Source organism: Schistocerca gregaria, chromosome 5 (assembly GCF_023897955.1).
Source record: "Schistocerca gregaria isolate iqSchGreg1 chromosome 5, iqSchGreg1.2, whole genome shotgun sequence".
Lineage (NCBI taxonomy): Eukaryota > Metazoa > Arthropoda > Insecta > Orthoptera > Acrididae > Schistocerca > Schistocerca gregaria.
The window spans coordinates 451168407-451180567 of NC_064924.1; the positions used below are offsets into that span (position 1 = coordinate 451168407).

At 46.1% G+C, this 12161-nt stretch overlaps 1 protein-coding gene across 1 annotated transcript in view; it reads left to right on the forward strand.

Moving 5' to 3' along the window:
• LOC126272107 (pro-resilin-like) overlaps positions 1-12161 on the forward strand; it is a 157601-nt gene that overhangs the window by 76008 nt on the left and 69432 nt on the right. The window lies entirely within an intron of this gene.

Sequence of the window (12161 nt, forward strand, 5' to 3'; positions counted from 1 at the left end):
AACACATTGACACCGGTGTGTCAGACCCACCGTACTTGCTCCGGACACTGTGAGAGGGCTGTACAAGCAAAGGTCACACGCACGGCACAGCGGACACACCAGGAACCGCGGTGTTGGCCGTCGAATGGCGCTAGCTGTGCAGCATTTGTGCACCGCCGCCGTCAGTGTCAGTCAGTTTGCCGTGGCATACCGAGCTCCATCGCAGTCTTTAACACTGGTAGCATGCCGCGACAGCGTGGACGTGAACCATATGTGCAGTTGACGGACTTTGAGTGAGGGCGTATAGTGGGCATGCGGGAGGCCGGGTGGACGTACCGCCGAATTGCTCAACACGTGGGGCGTGAGGTCTCCACAGTACATCGATGTTGTCACCAGTGGTGGGCGGAAGGTGCATGTGCCCGTCGACCTGGGACCGGACCGTAGCGACGCACAGATGCACGCCAAGGCCGTAGGATCCTACGCAGTGCCGTAGGGGACCGCACCGCCACTACCCAGCAAATTAGGGACACTGTTGCTCCTGGGGTATCGGCGAGGACCATTCGCAACCGTCTCCATGAAGCTGGGCTACGGACCCGCACACCGTTAGGCCGTCTTCCGCTCACGCCCAAACATCGTGCAGCCGCCTCCAGTGGTGTCGCGACAGGCGTGAATGGAGGGACGAATGGAGACGCGTCGTCTTCAGCGATGAGAGTCGCTTCTGCCTTGGTGCCAATGATGGTCGTACGCGTGTTTGGCGCCGTGCAGGTGAGCGCCACAATCAGGACTGCATACGACCGAGGCACACAGGGCCAACACCCGGCAGTGTCGCCCTAACCGCCGTCTGCTTCACGTCTGCTGTGCAGCGAGCTACCTTAATTTAAGTATTATCTGTATTTTTCTTACTTGTCACTTCTTCTTCTGCGTGTTTTTGCTTTTAGGAAGCTTTAATAGTAGAGTGCTATTAAGTGTTCCATAGATCTCGTGTGTGTTTCGAATACAGTCAGAGAGTCCCTTTAGTCAGCCATAGTGCTCGTAGTGCTAGTGTTTGTTTTCAATACCGTCCAGAGACAGGTAGTGCTATTTTCCTTGTTTCTACAAGAAGTGGTTAGCAATCACAGTTTAGTCAATAATCAACCGCCTTTAGTGAATTAGCAGTCTAGTTAAAAGCTGATTAACACTCTATAGTAAATTGAGTTCTTAGGATGGCTAGGATGTGTGGCTGCTGTGTACGGACGCAGGAGGAGCTGGCCACTCTTCGCGAACAGCTGAGCGTGTTGATGGCCGCGGTCAGCCGTCTTCAGGCTGCTGCCTCGGAGTGTAGCGGCAGTGGGGAGTCTGGTGCGTCGCATGGTGCACCCCAGGTGTTAGATGCTTCACCCACTGTCCCTGCTGTCGAGACATCTTCGCGGGTACCGGGCGCGGTTGGGCCACCCTCTCCCCAAGGGGAGTGGCGGGTTCAGCGGCGTTCGCGGCGCACGAGGCGGAGGGTCAATGTGGAGGCTGGCCGTGTGGCATCGCCCGCTCTGCCTGTGAGTGGACATGTGGCTGCTCCTTCAGCAAGGTCCGAGCAGGCACACGGGGGGAGGGGTTTATTAGTTATTGGGAGCTCCAACGTTAGGCGGGTGATGGAGCCCCTTAGGGAAATAGCGGAAAGGTCGGAGAAGAAGGCCAGTGTTCACTCTGTCTGCTTTCCGGGGGGTCTCATCCGAGATGTGGAGGAGGCCCTACCGGCGGCGATAGAGAGCACTGGGTGCACCCGACTGCAAATTGTTGCTCATGTCGGCACCAATGACTCTTGCCGTCTGGGTTCAGAGGTCATCCTCAGTTCGTACAGGCGGTTGGCGGAGTTGGTGAAGGTGGAAAGCCTCGCTCGCGGGGTGGAATCAGAGCTAACTATTTGTAGTATCGTTCCGAGAACTGATCGCGGTCCTCTGGTTTGGAGCCGAGTGGAAGGCTTAAACCAGAGGCTCAGACGATTCTGCGGAGAGCTGGGGTGCAAATTTCTCGACCTCCGCTATCGGGTGGAGAAATGTAGGGTCCCCCTGAATAGGTCAGGCGTGCACTACACGCCGGAAGCGGCTACGAGGGTAGCGGAGTACGTGTGGAGTGCACATGGGGTTTTTTTAGGTTAGAGAATTCCCTCCCTAGGCCCGACAAGACGCCTCCTGAGACGCGGCAAGGCAGGAGTAGGCAAAATGCAACAAGGAATAACAATATTAATGTGCTAATAGTAAACTGCAGAAGCGTCTATAGAAAGGTCCCAGAACTGCTCTCATTAATAAACGGTCACAACGCCCATATAGTACTAGGACAGAAAGTTGGCTGAAACCAGACGTAAACAGTAATGAAATCCTAAACTCTGATTGGAATGTATACCGCAGAGATAGGCTGGACAGTGAAGGGGGAGGCGTGTTTATAGCGATAAGAAGTGCAATAGTATCGAAGGAAATTGACGGAGATTCGAATTGTGAAATGATTTGGGTGAAGGTCACGGTTAAAGCAGGCTCAGACATGGTAATTGGATGTCTCTATAGGCCCCCGGGCTCAGCAGCTGTTGTGGCTCAGCACCTGAAGAATAATTTGGAAAATATTTCGAGTAGATTTCCCCACCATGTTATAGTTCTGGGTGGAGATTTTAATTTGCCGGATATAGACTGGGAGACTCAAACGTTCATAACGGGTGGCAGGGACAAAGAATCCAGTGAAATATTTTTAAGTGCTTTATCTGAAAACTACCTTGAGCAGTTAAACAGAAAACCGACTCGTGGCGATAATATATTAGACCTTCTGGTGACAAACAGACCCGAACTATTTGAATCAGTTAATGCAGAACAGGGAATCAGCGATCATAAAGCGGTTACTGCGTCGATGATTTCAGCCGTAAATAGAAATATTAAAAAAGGTAGGAAGATTTTTCTGTTTAGCAAAAGTGACAAAAAGCAGATTACAGAGTACCTGACGGCTCAACACAAAAGTTTTGTCTCAAGTGCAGATAGTGTTGAGGATCAGTGGACAAAGTTCAAAACCGTGGTACAATATGCGTTAGATGAGTATGTGCCAAGCAAGATCGTAAGAGATGGAAAAGAGCCACCGTGGTACAACAACCGAGTTAGAAAACTGCTGCGGAAGCAAAGGGAACTTCACAGCAAACATAAACATAGCCAAAGCCTTGCAGACAAACAAAAATTACGCGAAGCGAAATGTAGTGTGAGGAGGGCTATGCGAGAGGCTTTCAATGAATTCGAAAGTAACGTTCTATGTACTGACTTGGCAGAAAATCCTAAGAAATTTTGGTCCTATGTCAAAGCGGTAGGTGGATCAAAACAAAATGTCCAGACACTCTGTGACCAAAATGGTACTGAAACAGAGGATGACAGACTAAAGGCCGAATTACTAAATGTCTTCTTCCAAAGCTGTTTCACAGAGGAAGACTGCACTGTGCTTCCTTCTCTAGATTGTCGCACAGTTGACAAAATGGTAGATATCGAAGTAGACGATAGAGGGATAGAGAAACAATTAAAATCGCTCAAAAGAGGAAAGGCCGCTGGTCCTGATGGGATACCAGTTCGATTTTACACAGAGTACGCGAAGGAACTTGCCCCCCTTCTTGCAGCGGTGTACCGTAGGTCTCTAGAAGAGCGAAGCGTTCCAAAGGATTGGAAAAGGGCACAGGTCATCCCCGTTCTCAAGAAGGGACGTCGAACAGATGTGCAGAACTATAGACCTATATCTCTAACGTCGATCAGTTGTAGAATTTTGGAACACGTATTATGTTCGAGTATAATGTCTTTTCTGGAGACTAGAAATCTACTCTGTAGGAATCAGCATGGGTTTCGAAAAAGACGATCGTGTGAAACCCAGCTCGCGCTATTCGTCCACGAGACTCAGAGGGCCTTAGACACGGGTTCACAGGTAGATGCCGTGTTTCTTGACTTCCGCAAGGCGTTTGACACAGTTCCCCATAGTCGTTTAATGAACAAAGTAAGAGCATACGGACTATCAGATCAATTGTGTGATTGGATTGAGGAGTTCCTAGATAACAGAACGCAGCAAATCATTCTCAATGGAGAGAAGTCTTCCGAAGTAAGAGTGATTTCAGGTGTGCCGCAGGGGAGTGTCATAGGACCGTTGCTATTCACAATATACATAAATGACCTGGTGGATGATATCGGAAGTTCACTGAGGCTTTTTGCAGATGATGCTGTGGTGTATCGAGAGGTTGCAACAATGGAAAATTGTACTGAAATGCAGGAGGATCTGCAGCGAATTGACGCATGGTGCACGGAATGGCAATTGAATCTCAATGTAGCGAAGTGTAATGTGATGCGAATACATAGAAAGATAGGTCCCTTATCATTTAGCTACAAAATAGCAGGTCAGCAACTGGAAGCAGTTAATTCCATAAATTATCTGGGAGTACGCATTAGGAGTGATTTAAAATGGAATGATCATATAAAGTTGATCGTCGGTAAAGCAGATGCCAGACTGAGATTCATTGGAAGAATCCTAAGGAAATGCAATCCGACAACAAAGGAAGTAGGTTACAGTACGCTTGTTCGCCCAATGCTTGAATACTGCTCAGCAGTGTGGGATCCGCACCAGGTAGGGTTGATAGAAGAGATAGAGAAGATCCAACGGAGAGCAGCGCGCTTCGTTACAGGATCATTTAGTAATTGCGAAAGCGTTACGGAGATGATAGATAAACTCCAGTGGAAGACTCTGCAGGAGAGACGCTCAGTAGCTCGGTACGGGCTTTTGTTGAAGTTTCGAGAACATACCTTCACCGAAGAGTCAAGCAGTATATTGCTCCCTCCTACGTATATCTCGCGAAGAGACCATGAGGATAAAATCAGAGAGATTAGAGCCCACACAGAAGCATACCGACAATCCTTCTTTCCACGTACAATACGAGACTGGAATAGAAGGGAGAACCGATAGAGGTACTCAGGGTACCCTCCGCCACACACCGTCAGGTGGCTTGCGGAGTACGGATGTAGATGTAGATGTAGATGTAGATCATGGTGTGGGGAGCGATCTCCTATACTGGCCGTACACCTCTGGTGATCGTCGAGGGGACACTGAATAGTGCACGGTACATCCAAACCGTCATCGAACCCATCGTTCTACCATTCCTAGACCGGCAAGGGAACTTGCTGTTCCAACAGGACAATGAACGTCCGCATGTATACCGTGCCACCCAACGTGCTCTAGAAGGTGTAAGTCAACTACCCTGGCCAGCAAGATCTCCGGATCTGTCCCCCATTGAGCATGTTTGGGAGTGGATGAAGCGTCGTCTCACGCGGTCTGCACGTCCAGCACGAACGCTGGTCCAACTGAGGCGCCAGGTGGAAATGGCATGGCAAGCCGTTCCACAGGACTACATCCAGCATCTCTACGATCGTCTCCATGGGAGAATAGCAGCCTGCATTGCTGCGAAAGGTGGATATACACTGTACTAGTGCCGACATTGTGCATGCTCTGTTGCCTGTGTCTATGTGCCTGTGGTTCTGTCAGTGTGATCATGTGATGTATCTGACCCCAGGAATGCGTCAATAAGGTTTCCCCTTCCTGGGACAATGAATTCACGGTGTTCTTATTTCAATTTCCAGGAGTGTACAAAACAGTTTCTCCGAGGAAGATGACAGTACATTTGTGATCGAACTTCGCTTAGAAATAAAAATCACAGATGTAGAAATAAGTGGACTCAGAATCCGGAAACAGCTTAAAACGCTTGATAAAAGTAGCGACACCGAGTTTTATGGGTGCCCTTTCCAACGTAAAATGAATATGTGGAGCAAATTGTCATCCTTCTGGCATCGCTTCGTGACGTGCTGAAAAAGAAGTAAGTTCTTATTTCTTGATTTCACGATTCCACATGCACGCAGTGAGTATTGCTCTACATCTGTCGCATTTGGAAACAGCAGATAGTGAGCGACTTGGAAGGAATGAATCTGTGGCTAATTCGGAAATACTGGTAGAAGCTTAACAAACCTGACTGTACTATGATGCTTAAACCGGAAACAATTTCAAAATGTGCTTTCACTGAAATACTACAATATAAATTTCCAAAAGCATCGTAACAGATGTGAAAAGGATTTAATCTATAATGTGTAGCAATTTATTTTGGTGACCAGCCACTTTATTTATAACTTTATTTCTGTGAAGATCCGCTTCGGGTTTATCGCCTATTTTCAATACGCGTGCTTAATTTTCTTGTATCTTCAACTGCCAAACGTAGTTATCGACTGCATTTCCAGCGCTAAAAGCTCATTTTCTTTAGTAATTCAGTTTATTATCTTCTTCCTTGTTCAAGGGTATTCAAGAAAACGTTTACATACTGACGTGGCATATCGGGCATACAACAAGGATCAGTAATCACATAGCAATCGAGGTCGGATAGGCCGTCCTGGGCTACTAAATGGCGTTGCCGTTACAAACATAAAAAAAATTGCATCATCCCGGTTCCGAGAGTTCCGGAACCTGTGCGGAAAATTGCAGTAGAGGTCAAAATAAACATAATTTCCGCCCTTTTTATTGCTCATGAAAACCACACATAACATGTTGTACCAACATACAGGGTGACCTTCAGAGGTGGTGGTCCTGATTGCTGTACACGCCGGCACCTCTAATACCCAGTAGTACGTCCTCTCGCATTGATGCATGCCTGTATTCGTCGTGGCATACTATTCGCAAGTTCATCAAGGCACTACTGGTCCAGATTGTTCCACTCCTCAACGGCGATTCGGCGTAGAACCCTCAGACTGGTTGATGGGTCACGTCGTGCATAAACAGCCCTCTTCAGTGTACCCCAGGGATGTTCGATAGGGTTCATGTCTGGAGAACCTGTTGCCCACTTTAGTCGAGCGATGTCGTTATCCTGATGGAAGTCAGTCACAAGATGTGCACTATGGGGGCACGAATCGTCGTCCATGAAGACTAATGACTCGCCAATATGTTGCCGATATGGTTGCACTATCAGTCGGAGTATGGCATTCACGTATCGTACAGCCGTTACGGCGGCTTCCATGACAAGCTGCGGTATACGTCGGCCCCACATATTTCCACCCGAGAACAGCAGGGAACCTCCACCTTGCTACACTCTCTGGACGGTATGTCTAAGGCGTGCAACATGACAGAGTTGCCTCCAAACACGTCTCCAACGATTGTCTGGTTGAAGGCATATGCGACTGTCATCGGTGAAGAGAACGTGATGTAATTCCCGAGCGATCCATTAAGCATGTTGTTGATCCCATGTGTACCGCGCTGCATGGTGTGGTGGTTGCAAAGATGGACCTTACCATGGAAGCCGGGAGTGAAATTGCGGATCATACAGCTTATTGCGCACAGTTTGAATCGTAACTGGACGTCCTGTGGCCGCACGAAAAGGATTATTCAACATGGTGGCGTAGCTGTCAGGGTTCTTCCGAGCCAAAATCCGTAGGTAGCTGTCATCAACTGCAGTAGTAGCCGTTGGGCGGCCTGAGCGAGGAGTGTTATAGACAGTAGCTGTCTCTCTGAGTGTCCTCGATCTCCGAAAAACATTTCTCCGAGACGCCTAGCCACTTCCCTTGTTGAGAGCCCTTTCTGGCACAAAGTAACAATGAGGGCGCGATCGAACCGCGGTATTGACCGTTTAGGCATGGTTGAACTACGGACAATACGAACCGTGTACCTCCTTCCTAGTGGAATGACTGGAACTGATCGGCTGTAGGACCCACTCCGACTAAAAGACGCTGCTCATGCATGGGCGAGTTACATCTTTTGGCGGGTTTAGCGACATCTCGGAAAAGTCAAAGGGACTGTGTCTATGATACAGTATTCATACTCAGCATTTATCTTCAGGAGATCTGGGAACCGGCGTGATGCAAAACTTTTATTGATGTGTGTATTAAGCCACATGCTACGAAAGGACGCCAACAACAGGAGGTGCGACTGGCCGAACGCGACCAATCCTGTGGCCGGAAAAGTTTGCCTGAGGATGTGCACTCACCTGGCTGCTGACATGTGCGATGCCCCCGTCGTGCTAACATCATATGCGTCGACGAATATTCATGGGAATAACATCAGCATGTCAGGCAGAGCTTAGCGCAGGGAAACGAGATACGTGTGACAATCAAGTCGGTACGGGAGAATGCATGACCCATTTAAACCGTAACCGACGATGCGAGCCCTCGTATTAATTTGCGTTGTGAGGCACGCGTACGTGTAGCATGTGGTTTCACATCCACCCATTCATGCAGGTTGTGAACGTGCAACAAACGCTTCAATGGAAATTCGCTTCGTCAGTGAAGAGGACACTCGCTGTGAAGTTTCGCTCTGCAGCTGATTCCTGCAGAAACCACCGCGCAAGTCATATGCCCTTTTTGTAGTCCCCGGCTTGGATTGCCTGGACGCTTTGGAAATGAAACGGATGCGGTCCTTAGTTGTGTTCAATGCGTCAGACAGAAGGCTGAGAGGTATCAGTGGCTTGGGATGAACCTCGTGCAGCTGTTGCTGCGTACGTTGCTTTCTTCTGCCGCAACTGCCCGTTGTTGGAGAGCAGCATCCGGCTCGTGCACAAGGAACGAGCCAGATTCGTACAATCGGAGATGCAGGTTGGTGAATAACGTGTGGCACGTCATCGGGATATTTCGCACGATACCATCGCACTTCTTCTCGTCCATTGCAGCGTTTCAGCCATTGCTGTACTTCTGGCTATGCTCGTTACAACGATTCCACGGCGTGAATGGTGACGGTCCCCGTGCGCTGCTCCCCTGCTTGTACAGCAACACCCTGTCTTCTCCGTAGCGCCCCTCGTGGCGTTTGTAAATCCTTATTCCTAAGTGATTACTGATTCTTGTTGTACGCCAGATGTGCGATGTTAGTCTTGTGAAGGTTTTTGTGAATCGCCGTGTACATAAAAGGCAATGTTCCGACTGACTGACTACAGACTCATCATCGCTCAGCCGAAACCGCTAAGGATAAAACTTGAACTTTGGAGAAAGTGCTGTTCTTATATTGAAGGCATCGTTCAAGAAGAGACTGTTCAAAATTGCTCTCCTAAGGGGGTGAAATAGCGGATGAAACGTTTTTGAAAACATGTCGCTGTTAAGACAATTTTGAAGACTACGAAAGTTGGTGTTTGGTTTGTCAGTGAGCGGTACCAAGATCCGTGTTTCAGTATTTTTGGAAATTCAGCTACAAACTGGCTAAAATAGTGGGTGAAATTTTTTTGAAAATAAATCATTATTAAAGTACTACTAGAGCATTTTTAAAGCTAAATCTACGAAAATTAATTTTTGACTTCTTGCTTAGAAATAAAAAAAATCACGTGTTTCATTGTTTTTAGAAATACAACCCCATACAAGGGGTGAAATAGGGAATGAGAAATTTTATTCAATTATTTTATTATGAAAACATTTTCAAAGTTAGCCTATGAAAATTTTATTTGGCTTCTATGTTACAAGTAAAAAGTATAAGTTTGGCTGTGTTTGGAAATTCAACACTTAAGGGGCTGAAATAGGGGATGAAATATTTTTAAAAAGTATTTCGTAATACTTTTTTTTAAAAAAAATTAAGCTCAATCTATGAAAACTCGTATTTCAATTCGTCGTTAGATATAAAGAACTATGTATTAGGACAAGAAACTTTTTATGCAATTATCATCGCAAGACCAAAAATCTTCAAGTCTAGCTGTCAGAGTCACTTTCTGGGCGTAAGTACTTTCGGAAAAGTCCACGCTTCTACGGTTTAATAAGCGTGAAAAGCTAAGAAGGTGCTGCAATTTTTGAACAACATAAAAATTCCATTAAAGAAGAACAAAAATATCTGTGCAGACCAAACACTCTACGAGAGCGACGTGGCGGGGTTCAGCTAGTACGTTATATCGGTAAAGATATACATGTATTACTCCTACTGAAGGAGAGTGAAAGCCAGAAACGCGTCTTGACATAAATAACGCTGTATAAAAAGTAGTTGCTTTTTGTATTTCTTCAAGAAATTCAATCCGCAGAAACGGGGCTCACTCACCATGAACATGAACAAGATAATCGTTTTCGTTACTTTCCGCCCTATTCATATTTAAGCTACTTCCAGATGGTTTTTCCGGTTCTTGGTTACCATCAGTCTTTGACAGATATTCTTTGCTTTCATGATGTTCGAGTGGTTGTCTTTTACCTAGGACTACTTTTACCTAGGACTATCTTCCTTTAATTTCTGAAACGCACACGTTACCTTCAGAGCCTATGAGAGTTGTTTAGTAAGTAATGTAAAAACAGGTTGGTTTTCTTCTGGTTTCCAATACACCATATCACTCCTCACTCTTTTGGCCACAACAACCTTTTTTCCACATAGCCGCCTTACGTCACCTTACTGGGACGGCCTGTATACCCGCATGTTAGCACCCTATTAGTCGACGTCGAAGCCAACGTTTCGCTGCATCAATAAAGCACATATCATCCACGGACTGTTTACCATAGAGTGCATCCTTCTTTGAGTGGAAGTGGGACGCTGCGAGATGCGGCATGTAGGGTGGATGAGGAAGAACAGTCCTATGAAGTTTTGTGAGCTTCTCTCGAGTGCGGCTGTGTTGTCATGGAGAAGGAAAATTTCGTTTGCATTCCTGTGGTGACGAACACTCTGAAGTCGTTTTTGCAACTTCTTGAGGGCGTGTGCTACAGTCTGGTACTCGGGAGGTCGGAGAGTTTGCGCGGACCTTGTTGCGATGATAACTCACCGTGCCTTTGTTCACTGCCACGTCTCCGCTGGTATTCTGCAAACGCCTGTGAATGTGAGCGATAATCTGGTTTTCCGCCAAAAGAAACTTTCTCCCTGCTTGGAAGGCCTTCCGATCCAGACGCCATTTTGAAATTTACAGATAACGCCGCCACCTACCACAACTTCATGAACGATAAGTGCTGAAGCGGGAATGTCTCTCGATATTCCACAATAAAAATCTGAATTTTTTTCAACCATAATTTGGCAATAAATAAAAAGGGTTGCATTGCTTATTGAACGTCCCGTTTATGTTTGCTAAGACACAATATCTTAAACTGGACTAATTTTTGATTTACTAATTTTTACGTTTTTGGTAGTTGTTTGCTTTCTCGTAGTTCCTAGTAAGACATTTATATTCTTTTAATTTAACTTTAATCTGTGGTGTTTAAGAAAATCTTATAATACTCCAGCATCTATTTCGGGTCCTTTTCCGAATCGGCAGAAACAAGGATTACATCAGAAAATCCTACACAGTAGAGATTAGCTGTCCATTTACCTTTATTGCTTTGATTGCTTTGATGTTCTCCCTTAAGGTGTTTGTTCCTTTGTGAGAAAAATTTTTATATAAATATTAAGAAAGCCGCGGTTGTGACAAACCTTTTTTATTCGTTTAGTTGTTCTCTCGTTCGCATTTACAGTTATTTTTATGGGCCGATGCTGACAGAATTTCCAGTAGAGTCTGTCGCTGCCTCCACGATACATTAAAACATCATTTAATAGGTAACATTTTCAAACTCTTTCTCCAAATAAGTAAAAGCGACATTATTGATCCGTTATACTTCACGTTTCTTTCCAGAATCATTCGCAAAGCTAAAATTGATTATCTTGTTCCTAATCCCGATCCATATTCAAACCGGTATTCCTTTTCTGACCTGTCTATCTTGTTTTACATTCTCCTGTTTAGTATGTTCAGTCAAATTCTCAGTATTTCGGATGGGAGGGAAAAAGTTTTGTAATTACTTTTCCCAGGGCACAAGACGCCCAGCAGTGTCGTCTTGGCATGCCCTGGAGCCAGTGTTCATCACTCATTGTTATAGGAGACAGCGTATTTCGATGTGACGACCAACACGATGAGAAAAGAAGCGGGTATTTCGTAACTACGAATCGCGGTGCAAAACGGCACACCATGTCCACTTCGACCGCAAATAAGTGACTGACTCAACGAGGTACATATGTTGCGATGCCTAATCTGCAACAACCTACAACAAATGTGACAAACTAAAGCAAATGTAGCTACGTAAGTACTCTGTTATCAGTGAATGGTGTCTTGCTGAGCGAGAAAGTCCGTGCAATATGCACTTGTTCAGATGATAGCCGAATGCTAATTGTTTGCTAGGCACTTCATCGTGTATTCCGATACCTCTTGCTCACGACACTGTGCAAACATTTCTGTCACACTTGCTCCACATTGGTAGACTGTTGTAAAA